This window comes from Pezoporus flaviventris, unplaced genomic scaffold (assembly GCF_033815535.1).
Source record: "Pezoporus flaviventris isolate CSIRO_AGI_PZ_B2104156 unplaced genomic scaffold, CSIRO_AGI_Pfla_v1 ptg000025l, whole genome shotgun sequence".
NCBI lineage: Eukaryota > Metazoa > Chordata > Aves > Psittaciformes > Psittacidae > Pezoporus > Pezoporus flaviventris.
The window spans coordinates 26,077,622-26,090,825 of NW_026892573.1; the positions used below are offsets into that span (position 1 = coordinate 26,077,622).

General features: G+C 43.2%; 1 protein-coding gene across 9 annotated transcripts in view; it reads right to left on the reverse strand.

Annotated features, from left to right (window-relative positions):
- Positions 1-13,204, reverse strand: part of FAT3 (FAT atypical cadherin 3) — a 409,717-nt gene that overhangs the window by 332,218 nt on the left and 64,295 nt on the right. The window contains exon 1 of one of the 9 annotated variants that reach the window (XM_061457904.1): positions 9,738-10,330. The exons of 7 other annotated variants lie outside the window; for them this stretch is intronic. The gene's annotated coding sequence lies outside the window, so the exon portion shown is untranslated. Of the gene's footprint in view, positions 1-9,288; positions 9,387-9,737; positions 10,331-13,204 lie in introns of those variants that run through there. One more of the 9 variants, XM_061457905.1, reaches the window with a different exon arrangement.

Genomic DNA, 13,204 nt, shown 5'->3' on the forward strand with positions numbered 1-13,204 from the left:
CTGCGATCCCATGATGTCTGAGAATGGCAGCCAAGAGGAAGAACAGTCGCATCTCTTTAATGCCTCACCTTTCCCCACTCTCTGCAGTCTCTTTTCCCCACTCTCCTGCAGTCAGGATCATCTGCAGCCCAAGGTCAAGCTGCAAGCCTGTACCCTCAAATTCTGGACAGAAAGCAACAAATATTGGTCAGGGATGCCTCACATCACACAACACTGAACATCCAACTTGGCACTTGCCAATAAACAGGGCAGGCCGCACATCCCTGAGCTGCTCATCCATGGCCCTGAAACACAGCAAGCCACTGGCTCCACATCTTCTGTTTGTTCACCAGGAGGGAAAAAGTGCTGGCAAACCCATATCATGCCACCAGATCCCTCCAAATCCAGGCCTGGCTGTGCCAAGTTGCTCCATTGCTCCCACCTTGTGCCAAAGGTGCCATGCTGATGCACAACTCCCAGGGACTGCCCTACAAAAAGGCATGTGGATGCTCCTTCTTAGAGCATCCTACAGAAGTAAACTCACACCCCGTGCCTCCCAGCCACATGCTCACCATTTTCCTATCCTTTCTGTTCTGATAAGAGATGGTGAAAGCTGTTAGCTGAAATAAAATAGACTCCAGCCTAAACATCAACTGCTAGCCCAGTGAGGCTCATTGCTGCTGAATTTAAAACCTCAACTGGAAATGAAGTTTCACATAGCAAGGCACTACTTGCATATAGCTCTTCCTCAAGCTCTGCTACGCACTGATTGAAAGTCAGCTGCCAATTTCAATCTGACCCCTGAAAATCTCCAGAAAGGTAAAGAGGTGAAAGAATCAAAGTCATCAGGAATAACTCTGCCTTATTTGAAGCTGCACTACCTGTTCTCTCTGTATTTTTAAGATGAAAGTAGGGAACAGAAAAGGCAGAAGAGTTATAAAATAGCAATGCACCAGCTTACTAAAGCAAACCTAGCAATACTACACGTCCATACAGAAAGGGGGAAAAGGAAGCGTGCCTCACTTGTGAAACTATAATGGGTAAGGACAAAATGTCTGTGGATATAATATACTTCTATAGCACTTTTATAAGAAAAGACTCTGAATAGCTTTTGGCATATGAAAGCCACTATGAGGACTGCAATAAAACTGAGTGTACTGTAAAAGAGCCATCTCACATGTATCCCTAGAATTTATGGTCAAATGCTACTGTATTAAATTCTGTATTCGGTGGTTTTTGGAAAAATGATTGTATTTTATTTTATTAAATTAAATATACAATTGTTCCTCTGAAGAAAAAGTACTGGGAGGAATATAAAGTAGTTCTTTTATCAGTAAAAAAAAATGGTTTGAACTTAAAAAGCAATTTCAATAAATGAACACGCTTGTAGTGGGGGGGTGTTTGCACACACACATACAGCCTATTTCATCATGCCCAGCTGCCCTCATACCTCATGTAACTACATAGCTTGTGACAGTTACAGTCATTTAAGAGTTTAAATCCTTGTTGCTGTGTTTCTAGGGGATATCCTGAGGTCCAATGAGGTCTCAAAGAACACGAAAGCATTAATTCTTTTTTGACATGCAGAAATATTGCCCCCGGACAGACATTCCTCAAGCACATACAAATGCATCCTTTGCAGCCCAGGCATCACGGCCTGACGCTCCTACAACCTTCTTCACAAGTGCTGCAGACACCCTGCACAACTAAGCCAAATTGTACTCAGGCACAGTCACTTCGAGCACAGCTTGGTGATCACTTTACAGCCAAATAAGCCACCATGGCCACCAGCTGTCCTGGGCTTATCCCCCCCCCCCCCCGATCCTTTCCCTCCTTTCCCCTCCTTTTTGGAGTAGATTTTGTTGATTTTGTTCTCGCTGTGGATTGAGCTACCCTATTGCAAATATGCCTGTGAACAAAAGGGAGGGAGGAAGACGGGAACGGGCGCCTGGGCAGGCAGGAGGGATCCTTTTCATGTCCATGGCAGATCAAACTGTTTGTCAAACAACAGCCGGAGTTGAGGCAACCAAGATGGTGTGTAAAGAGCAGAAAGTACCTTCGAGAAACATACTGAGCACTATCAAAATACCCAAGTCTTAAATAGACACATGAAGTATTTAAATGCTTTCACACCCATAACAAATTTTGTTTACTGCCCAGCATTTAAACAGCTTTTTCTTTACTATTGTAAGATTGTTCCCAAACAGTGTGAATTTGATGTTGCAATGAACCACTTCAACTCCTATTTACAACCCATTCAGGGACATAATTCTACAAATAGCATATAGGATTTCCACACTTTATGAAATAAAACCTGTTCTTGGCTCAAAAGAAGTTGTGCAAATTAGCTGACAGAAATCACTTCCTTTTGTTTTTCCTCTTTGATATAGGAAATTAAAAGGAAAAAGAGAATCGCTAACCAGGTAGTACGAAAAATGTTATTAAAACCATTAGAACCACCAAGCATTGTTAATGCCCCTCTCGTAATTATATGCAAAACACTCAGTATCCAAGGAAACAGCGTAGTAATGAAGTTGGAAACTACTGTATAAATGCACCTTCTAAATCACCACCAAGAATGTCTATTCCGGAGGGGCTGGCCAGTTTATTAGTGTGTGACACCCTGATCGCTTGGACATGCTACAGCTTAAAAACAAAAAGCTAACAAGCTACTTTTGCATAAAGGACCCTTTTGTCTCCCGCATATGAACAGCCCCTTCTTAGCATCCAGTTACAGAGCTCCTCTGCAGTTACGGATTTCACTAAGCCCATATTCAGCTTCCTGAGAGTTGTTCAGAAATGTGTAATGATGGGCACTAATTAAACTGCATAACCAGCAACAAATGAAGCAGAGATGCAGCCCTTTGCTCCAACTTCTCAGCAGACTGAAATGTGCAACAGGGGAAATGCTGAAGCTCCACTCTTCCCCGGAGCCCGTTGGTCTGAAATCCATTTCATTAGCATCAAGCACTAACGCAAACTGACTTATGTCCACATTATTCAAATTAATTTAAAAATGAATGCCTGTGCTCCACTATCAACAGCTCATTCTCAGGGACATTTCCCAAGAAGACAGGCAGGTCTACAGCAAGGAGGCCAGCGCAAAATTAACTCCTGCTTTTTGGTGTTAGCACGTAGATATTCATGCCAAATCCCCAGCTTTTAGTCTCAATTTCAACAAGCATTCATTGATTCTCCTTGTTTCTGTGGCAGCTTATTCCACCCAACAGTCACTGAGTACAAAGCTGTTCCAGCAGGTTCAACCACCCCGTCACTTTGTGGATAAACTTTGGTATTCCTCCCTTCCAGCACGTGTGATAGCTTCATAAGAGCACATACCTCAACATCCCTGCTTCTTCCGTTGGATGCCCCTGTAATCTTTCTCTGTGACCTTTACATTCCCTTTGGCTCATTCTTTTCCATGACTGTAACACTTTATATAAAAGCATATAGCCTAAGCTACACAGAGCATTTCCAGTGTGGCCTCAGGCAGAGACAGCCAAGTGCTAGAATAACCTGGCTGCCAGCCGCTGCCCAGTACATGCAGTGATACAACTTGGTCACTTTTTGGGATGCTTTCATGCACTGTGCTGAGTTGGTACAAAAGGCTCCATCGCCTTTGTGCCACCTCTTCTTTTGTGCCTTGTCTCTTCGGTTCTCCTAAACTTTACTCCTTTCCTGCTGTAACCCTCATTGCCTCTTTATTCAGACACAAAGGCAACTTGTCTGCCCTTCCTTTCTCATTCCATCTGCATACTGCTTTGAGGGTCTTGCATCATTGAAACAACATTGACATCTTCAGTAAATTCTGTCTCTTTTCTTACACCTCCGCTCTTCCAGACTGGGGTTAATCCTCATTTCTCACCAGCACACAAATAGCTTCATCTCATGAAACACCTCTCTGCTTTGTCTGATGCTTTCTCCTCTCAAGCTCTGAAGCTCACTTTCACACAGCACAATAACTGATCTTGCCCAATTAACCTTTTTGGCTGGCTCCTATACCTAAGACATTTTCTTGAAAGGCTGTAGAAATTAGAGCCATTGCTTTCTCTCACTACTGCTTTTTCCTCTCTCTTTGTCAATATATCCCAGTTGTACAGCATGCCCTAATGGAAACCTACGCATTGTATCCGTGTATCTGCAAACCTGCTTATAGTACCATAATTATCTGATGCTTCCCTGCATCCCCCTCTAGACTGTTTTCTTTAAACCCCCTCTATAATTACATAAATGAGCTACCAGACTGGGTAAACCTTTGTTTTCTAAAGGCATTGTCTGGTACTCTTGTTCTTGAAAGAACTGTGCACTTGAGGCAGTTAAGCAAGCGAACTTTCCCATTCCCACTCCATTCAACTGTACTGCCAGCTAGTCCACTTCACCAGCACTGTTTTTTTATTATTGCCTATGACCAACAGTGACCACATCAGTGATCTCCAGCATATCGATCCTCTCTCAAAAGCCACATCAGAGACTGAATTACTGGAAACACTACCCCAACGAAGTTAAAAGCACAGCAATTTTCAAAAGCTGTTAGCACTGTAAGAGCTGGCGCACCTTAGTCAGGGACTTTCCTCTTAACACAGAATGATACTTAAAAGTTATGATTCCAACCAAAGCTGGATAACTGAGAAAACTCAAGTCTACAAGGGAAAGAGGACATTTCAGTAACCTCCCAACATGCTGCTGCTTATACAGACTCACCAAGAACTCACCAGCAAGGAAACATTGAGGGGATCTGAACTAATTCAGCCTCTAAAAGGCAAACTCTGGATTGTAAAACTGCAGATATTAACTGCCTCCACAAAGTCCATCTCCAAAAGTAGCTCTCCAGCCAAGCCACCAGTGGCCTCATTTCCAAGGCACCTACAACTCCATTCAACAGGAATGTCATTGTTCACTACCACGGGAAAGTTGAGCTCATCACCTCTCTGTTTTAGCTTATTTACTGTGGCTCATGCTTATCTGCCTCACATGAACGTCGTGAAGTTTAATTAGTTTGGGTCTGTGAAACACACCGAGATCCCCCAGAAAAGCTGTATATGCATTCACAGTGGGATCCCTGCAAGATAATTTCCTTGCCATCCCCAAAGTAACCAGCACAAGCAGCCAACAGACAACTCCAAAGACAAAGTCCTTGAAGCACTAAGCTGCCTGCAATCCTGACCTGTATCTGGAGGATCAAAAATTTCAGGGGCATCACGTTGCTGCAAGAGATGCTGGAACTGATGTGGGTGTTAACAGTGGTGTTACAGAAAAGTGCTGGCAAAAACATTCTCATCAGCATCCTTCAGCAAAAATAAAGGAAGTCAAATAAAAGCCCACCTTAAAATGGAAATAATGGGGGGAGGAATGGAAATCAACAACACTAACATGAACAACGTATGGGTTTTTCAAATATCCCAAACAGCTTAAAAGTTGCCCAGACTTCTGTATTCATTAATTGCTCGGGACACAGATTTATTTATTTATGGAAAAGAATTCCCAGCTCTGAGGCTTTCCAAAGAACCCTCCCCAGTTCTGCATGGCTATCTCAGCCAACCCACCCTGCAGTTTCTTATTCTGATGCTAATGCAGTTCAAACAACCCAACCCTGCATTTTTATCTGTGCAATAAGCCTATCTCTAGGTCACTTGGTGGTGTCAGTTTAAATCACAACATTCCCATAGAGAAAAATCTGATCATTTCATTTACTTCTGGAGACAGAAGAGGGAGAAGAAAAAAAGTTCATGATAAAAATGTTTTTTTTTTTGTTGGTGGTGCCTAATTCAAGCCCCACTGAAACCAGCATTCATTTAAACAGCAGTTAAACTATGAGGAACCAGACATTTTAATTAAGACTTGCAAAGCTACCTTCTAGACAGTTACCCTGAAAATACCTGACCGTGCATAGGCATATCATAATTGCCTACATGATTCGGTCTTATCTGAAGTCTGCTGGAATAAAGGACAAGATCCCATTGATCTTTGTGGGCTTCAGATCTCTCCCTTTTGTAAAATAAGCCTGGATTCTGCAACTTCAGCTTCCACAAGCATCCTCACAGGGATATTCACAGGGCTTCTCACAAGAGAGAAAACCCACGAAGTCGAAGCCATCCATGAAAGGTACTGGATTTATTCCAGATGTGGAACTGCTTTTAATTAATTTGGAAGCACTTGAAGTATTCTCTCATTAAATATGCTTTGCATTTCACACATGTGCATAAGAGAGTAAGAAAACCTAAAACTGAAGCCAAAATCATAACGTCTTATTAAAAAGACTCTGACACCACTTTCAGCTCACATGAAGACAGGAGTTAGGGCACTGCCGTAACACACTTCCACCAACAGCCAAAGCACATCGTTCCTGCGCTGCTCACCCACAGGAAGCCTCACCTTGACCTGGAGGACTCCCACCTACACTCTGCCTTTTGTTTCTGCAGAGGATACTTCCCAGTGTGCCCATTCCCATCACTCAGGACAATACTTCAAGTTCTACAGAAGGATGAAACAATTTACAGTAAATCTATGTGGCAAATCATAATTATCTGTAAAAGTTTTATGTATCATAGAATTATAGAATGGTTTGGGATGGAAAGGACCTGAAGATCATGCAGTTCCAGCCCCCCTGCCATGGTCAAGGACACCTCACACTAGACCATGTTGCTAAAGGCTCTGTTCTATCTGGCCTTGAACACCGCCAGGGCTGGAGCACTTACTCTGGGCAACCCATTCCAGTGCCTCACCACCCTTACAGTAAAGAACTTCCTCCTTGTATCCAATCTAAACTTCCCCCATTTAAGTTTAAACCCATTGCCCCTTGTCCTATCACTACAGTCCCTAATGAAGAGTCCCTCCCCAGTATCCCTATAGGCCCCCTTCAGATACTGGAAGGCTGCTATAAGGTCTCCATGCAGCTTCTCTTCTCCAAAGAAGATTTAAGTAGCCAAGAAGGGAAAAAAAGATACTTTCTTTAATTTCTGAGGTCTTGAGCCAGTGCCTACCAGCCACCTCTCACCATTAACTCCAATTAAAGCAATCTGTGAGCATACCACTGTGATCTACAGATGTCGAAAGCAAACAAAAAGCGAGCAGCCTCCTGCTTTTGTCAAGTCCTCAGCAAAAAGTTCCTCTACAGAGACACAAGAGTGAATTTGGATGCCTTCAACAAGGCTGGGCTCACTACCACCCAAGAGGGAGGCTGTACAGGTCCACACACACAAAACAACAGACAAAGCACAGACACGTTTCTGCTATATCCAAACTCACAAGGGAGCACCATTCACCCCAGAAGCAAGGTGTTCCTTGAGGACAAGGGCTTGTATCAGCCCATGCTACACCCCACACGAGCACCGCTGGATGCTCCCAGAGGATGCGGGACAGGCTGGCTGTTTTCACACATACCACAAACCCATACATAGACATCGTTTCATGTGGTGCTCTGTGGTGACAGACGTTAACATAGCGCAGCTCTTGTCTCCCCTCTAGCGGCTGACCCACCATAACGGCTCACGTCTTCTGCTGCCGCTGCCAACGGCACCAAGGGCTGGAGCGTGTCCGGTGGCAAAGCCACCACCAGCTGAGCTCCTCATCGCCTGAGCCTGGGCTCGGTGCCATGGCCAGGCAGGGATGCTGCTGCACATGGGAAAGCCACAAGGCAGCAATGTGCACATCTGGGCAGAAGTGCTGCTCTTCTGCTTCCACGGGAGAGCAAGACTCCGGGTTCTGAGATGAGGTGAGCAGAATCACCTCTTAGGATGAAGAACCACAGCTAAGTTCAGTACACAATGGTATTTTTTGATTAGTATTTCTCTGAAACCCAAAAGGAACAGTATTTGGTGACTCTGAAACACTCAAACTTTCTTGTCCAAAGACCAAGTTTTGTACGGGACAACAATGGTTTTGTCACCAAGGGTCAAAATTAATTCTAATGATCACCACACAAGTCATTCTCTCAAGCACCTCTAACCAGTTTTACCAAGTGCTACCAAACTACGTGATGCCCTCCTGTTCAAAACCAGCATATAAACATTAAGAAAACCCACCCAAACTTCACATTTCTGTACAAGTCATCTTTTTTTCTTCCCCCCATAAAACAACAAGCAGGAACATTCCAGTTGCTTTCCTTTGGTTGCCAGTGCTAAAATATGCTAACAGCATTAAGGCAAGGGACGACTTGCAGAGCTCACAATCTGTATTCAGTATAATTAGCAGATGCCAATTTAACTTATTACTGCTTCTTCCTTTCTATATTATAGAAAGGATGTCAATGAAAACCTGTTATCTAAATAACTGTTTTCTCAGTGCTGATATAAAGCAACAATCATGGGAAAATAGAGTCACAGAGCATGTGTTAGGAAATAATCTGATTTTGAAATGACATTATAAACAGCTACAGTAAAGAAAGAAATTAATGCCTGCAGACAGGACTTTCTTCCTTCACACTTTGCATTTTTAGACTGTTTTTAAACTAATTATGTATTTGGTGCCATTCCTACTTATTCAAATAAGCAATGCAACATTCAAGGTAAAGCGGTATTATTAGAGAAGAGGTTGCTCAACTGTCTCAGCCACTGATCATTTCAAAGAATGAGAAATGAACACCCTGAAGATGCATTTTCTATGCAGAGAACTAACAGCGAAGAAGTAAGAACACAAATACCTGAGAAAGAAACCAAAGCTAGCCCTAAAAACTCAGCCTCCAAATAACAGGACCATGTCACAGCTAAGGGGACAGTCACAGAGTGCACTTCTGCTTGCAAAGCTGAAACACATTTTATAAAACAAAGCCCTCTTGAACTAAGAGGCTGCTGAAAGATGCGTTCAGCACACACACACAAATAATCAGTGCACACCAAGGTTGTGGATTAAACAGGTTTCTAATGCATAAATGCCATAATGATCCAGTCCAGACATCATTTGCTGCTATTTCTGCTTGGTGAAGACACCTTCCCACTAACATTTCTGCATATTACAATGCAGTGCAATAGAAAAATCACTTTCATAAACTATCTTCTGACTCTCAGGGCTAAGTTGAAAAGCCTTGTAAGGATATGCTTCTCTACAGCTTTAATCAATTTCAGCCATAACTTCATTACTTATGCCTAACGGACAGTGTAAACTTCACCCTTCCCGAGAACTAAGGGAAAAAATAACATCTCATACTCTCCCACAAGCAGCGCATGTAAAGCACAAAACAGAACCGCTGCACACATACCCCCCAGTTAAATCGGTCTCTGTGGAAACTAATAACTTTCCACAGTATGCACTGTAATCCAAGTAATAATTTTAAACAGGCATAAGCTGCAGTGTGCTGAACTAAGGCATTCTTACCTTGCAAAGAGTGTTTGAAGACGTTTAGTTACAGTAAATGAGGAGAACGTGCATGTTGCCAAGTATTTCCCATGTAAAGGGGCTATGCTCTACCCCACACATGCGCACGCACACACAGACTGGGTGCGTGTGCTGCTGAGGTAGAGAAAGAGCACCAGGAAAGATAAGCAGCAGCGATAATGCCCCGGCTTTATGTCTCAATCAGGAGCGAGGAAAGCTGGAGGAAACATTTGCGATGAAAAGGGGAAAAATTCCAAGAAAAAAGATGTTTTTTTCCCTCCTCTGATGCAAACAGCTTTTGCTTGGGTGACCGATAATACCTTAACACAAAAATCTTCATAACCCACCTTCCTCCTGAGCCAGTTAGTTGCACATGTCAAATGACACTACACAAACAATGCACAAAGACTTTAACAAGGAATCTATAGAACGGAAAAAGAATCCCTTACCTTTTAGTCAGAATAAGTGACAGATAACAGGCATGAGAAACTCAGTTGGCACAGTTGCTGTACATATTTCTCTGCGGACTTGTCTTTAGTGGTCCCAAAAGCACTGAACAGAAAAAAACTCCAGCCTGCCCGCTTCATTCTTCAGCAACAGAGATACATGCTGTCACGGTAACGCGGAAAAGCAAAAGGAACTACAGATCTTAGACTTTTTAAAGTCTTTGTGCTTATAGGGAAGAAAGAGAGGGAGTGGGGAAAAGAAGGCACAAACACTTTTTTTCTAAGAGAAATCTGGTCTTGGCTGTGGTTGTAACCATAGCACAGAATCATGCAGTTTGAATTTCCCTGTTTGCAAGCTCCTTGGGAAAAAATACATATATAAAAATAACAGTCTTTAGGGGACAAAAAAAATCAAATGCATGGATGGGGGGAAGGGAGAGGAGGAGGGTACTGCTCCTATGTGACATACATATGGAATGAGCATTAGAACAATGCTGACAGGACAGCTAAGCAACTGCACTCTGGGGCAGCAGTTTTCAAAGCAGAGCTTTTGCAGCTTTGCAGAAAGGAGAAGAAAACAATAAAAAAAAAAAAAAAAAGAAAACGCTCTACAAAGGGGGGGGGGGGGAAGACAAAAAAAGGGAAAGAAAAATAAGCGAGAAGAAAGGAGCTGTTAAAGCAAGAAGAGCTACCAGACTAAAAACAGAAACGAGTTGCCTGATTTCTGAAAGGGGGGGCGGGTGGGAAACGCCGCGACTGCTTTCCAGCGATGCAAGCCGAAGCCTTGATGTCTAGTGCACTTACATTTTATGCGGCGCACAGTGGGTCCCCTCCTCCCTGCCTGCCTCCCCTCCTTCCTTCCCTCCCTCCGCCCTCCCTGCCTAGGAAGCTCTCCCCTCCCAGGGGACAAGAATTCCAGTGGACCCAATTAACACCGTACTTTGCTGGCTCCTTGGTATGATCGATATTAAATAAGCAGGGTTTTAGCAGCAGTGAAAAATAAAGCAGCCATGTAATGTGTAGCTGATGGAGACGGCGGGTTTTTTTCTCCCTACTCCCCCAGTCTCCAAATGATCCAACACAGAGGAGAAAAAAATACATTAAAAAGCACGTTGCAGCACCAGTGATACAAGCTGCATCAGATTATTTGTTAAGAACTTGATGGAAGCCCAGCATCAGCTGCTCATTTCACTAGCCTGGGCAGTACTTTATTAAAGTGGATTTACAAATCAATGGAAGGAATCCAAAGGTTCACAAACAGGCTCTTTCATCAGGTCCGATGCCTGACCGTACAGGAAGTTTGCTGAAGGGGTCTGGGGGCTGTTTCACCAGCACACTTGTTTTCAGTGGCCTTCCAACAACATGACTTGCTTGGTTTGATGAAAGAAATGCAGTAAGAGGTTCACTGCTTTAAGGGAACGCAGCCCTAGTGTGTTTACTGCTTCGTTCCCACAGCACGTGCGACAGGGCATCCTACAAATTGCAAATTATTTTAATTTGAAGGGGGAGGTGGCTGGGAGGCAGTAACCTTCTTTGGTCCTGTTTTCCCTGATCTATCAATCACAGATTGCCATGTAAAAACAATCTACTACGGCCTCTCTCTATAGAGGAAAAGCAATTACTAGCATTAACTCTTGCTGTTGCAAATTAATGCAGTGCAGTCCACAACTGATAGAGTCTGCCTGCAAGCCATTAATCTAAGAATAAATGGGTGGTTTGCTTAAATCCAACTGGTCTGAAATTCTCAGGTTAAGAGCTCCCCTTCTCCTTTCCATATTTCTAGCTGTGTTTGTGAAACTCAATAGAAAGAAAAGAAAGCCATATTTATTTGCTATAATTCCAAGTATAATAATAGTATAATAATAGTATAATTCCAAGCTAACAACATCCATTGGTGAACCTGCCTACAAATACAGGATTTCACCAACAGTACCTGCTTTTCCTTTTTTGTTTCTGGGGTGGCCATAATCTTCAAACCAGACCAAATAAATAGCACTGTGCAATATCCCTGATTGAACAGCTGGGTTGACCGGTGACTTGAATTAGTCTTGTTAAATTAATGGGAGACATCATTTCCATACAAATAAGATCAATTCAAAGTACTTGTAAAACCATACTACCAAAGTGAGTGGAGTGTTACGCAAAAAAGCCTCCAATTAAATAACACTAAGGTCATGGCTCTCCCTCTAGCTGAGGGAGGAAAAACCTCAACAGCAGGACAAAATACTACTAGTTAGTGACTAGTAGTCACTTTATGATGCCTAGTAACACCCTTCATAGTTAGATAAATATGGAGTATGCAGAAGTCCCAAGCAGTGGTCTACCATCCCAACAGGTATCACGAACCAAAGGCTCATTTACATGGGAAGACCCAAAAAAGCACAAGTGTGTTGCCTGTGCACATGAGATCCATGTTTCTTGAGCTACAGTAATTCCAGGCTTTTGTACTCAGGATAAAAATGCTGCACTTTACATGTATTCACTTCACAAATATAATCTAGCTGACGTGGTTTTGGCGCAAGAAGGGTCATTGAAGCAGTATCCCTGAGAAACAGCAGTAAGCAGGGCAAGGCTGGGTTGCAATTTGAACAAGAGGAAAACACAAAAACATTCATAGGACATCACAGAAAACAATGCAGATCTTTACACTTCATACTCACTACTGACCTAGCACCGCATACTGGATTTGAAATGAGATACAGAGATTGCTGATAATAACAACTGGATGGCCCAGAGTCTGCAAAATGGCATCCCCCTTTCAGCCCCCTACTCTTACTTAGGGGCCAACGTCAGCTGGTTAAAGTGTCCCTGAAAGTGGCCTCAGCCTTGTATAGAACACTTCTCTTTGCAAGGGGATCAAAGCACTTGGCAAGTTCTTTGGGATCCCATCTGAGTGAAAGAACACATACATTCCATCTGCTACAGAAAATGTGCCCACATTCCATGAACGCATGAAACATGAAGCCAAGATTCAGCCAGGATAGCTGAGGAAAGTCTTGAAAAAAAGGGAAACACCCTCAAAAGGCACCAGGCAATGGCCCTCTTTCCCACAGTTACAGTCAGGAACTGTTGATGACTTCAAGGCCCATCTGACAAAAGGCAGGGGAAACTCACTCTAGAAATCAAATTATTTACACAGAAAAACACTGCAAGAAGGACTGCAGTGATCCACTGATTATATACAGGCTGAAAAGGTCCAGTGGGTAGCTGCATTTTGGGAAAGGTTGAGGTTTACAGCTGCAGAGGGGATCGTAAGTACTCTTGGAACCCATAAATGATTCACCAGTCGATCTGCCATCTCAACACTCCTAGGCACTAGGAAAGTCTTTATTATCCCCATTTTAAGGATGATGATTTGAACACTGAAAGCCTAAACTGCCTCCCCAAGGAGATGCAAGAAGTGCTGGAGAATAGCAGGGAACTGATTCCAGGCTTTTCAAGTCCCTTTACTGCAAAGAGTGTTCTTGTTT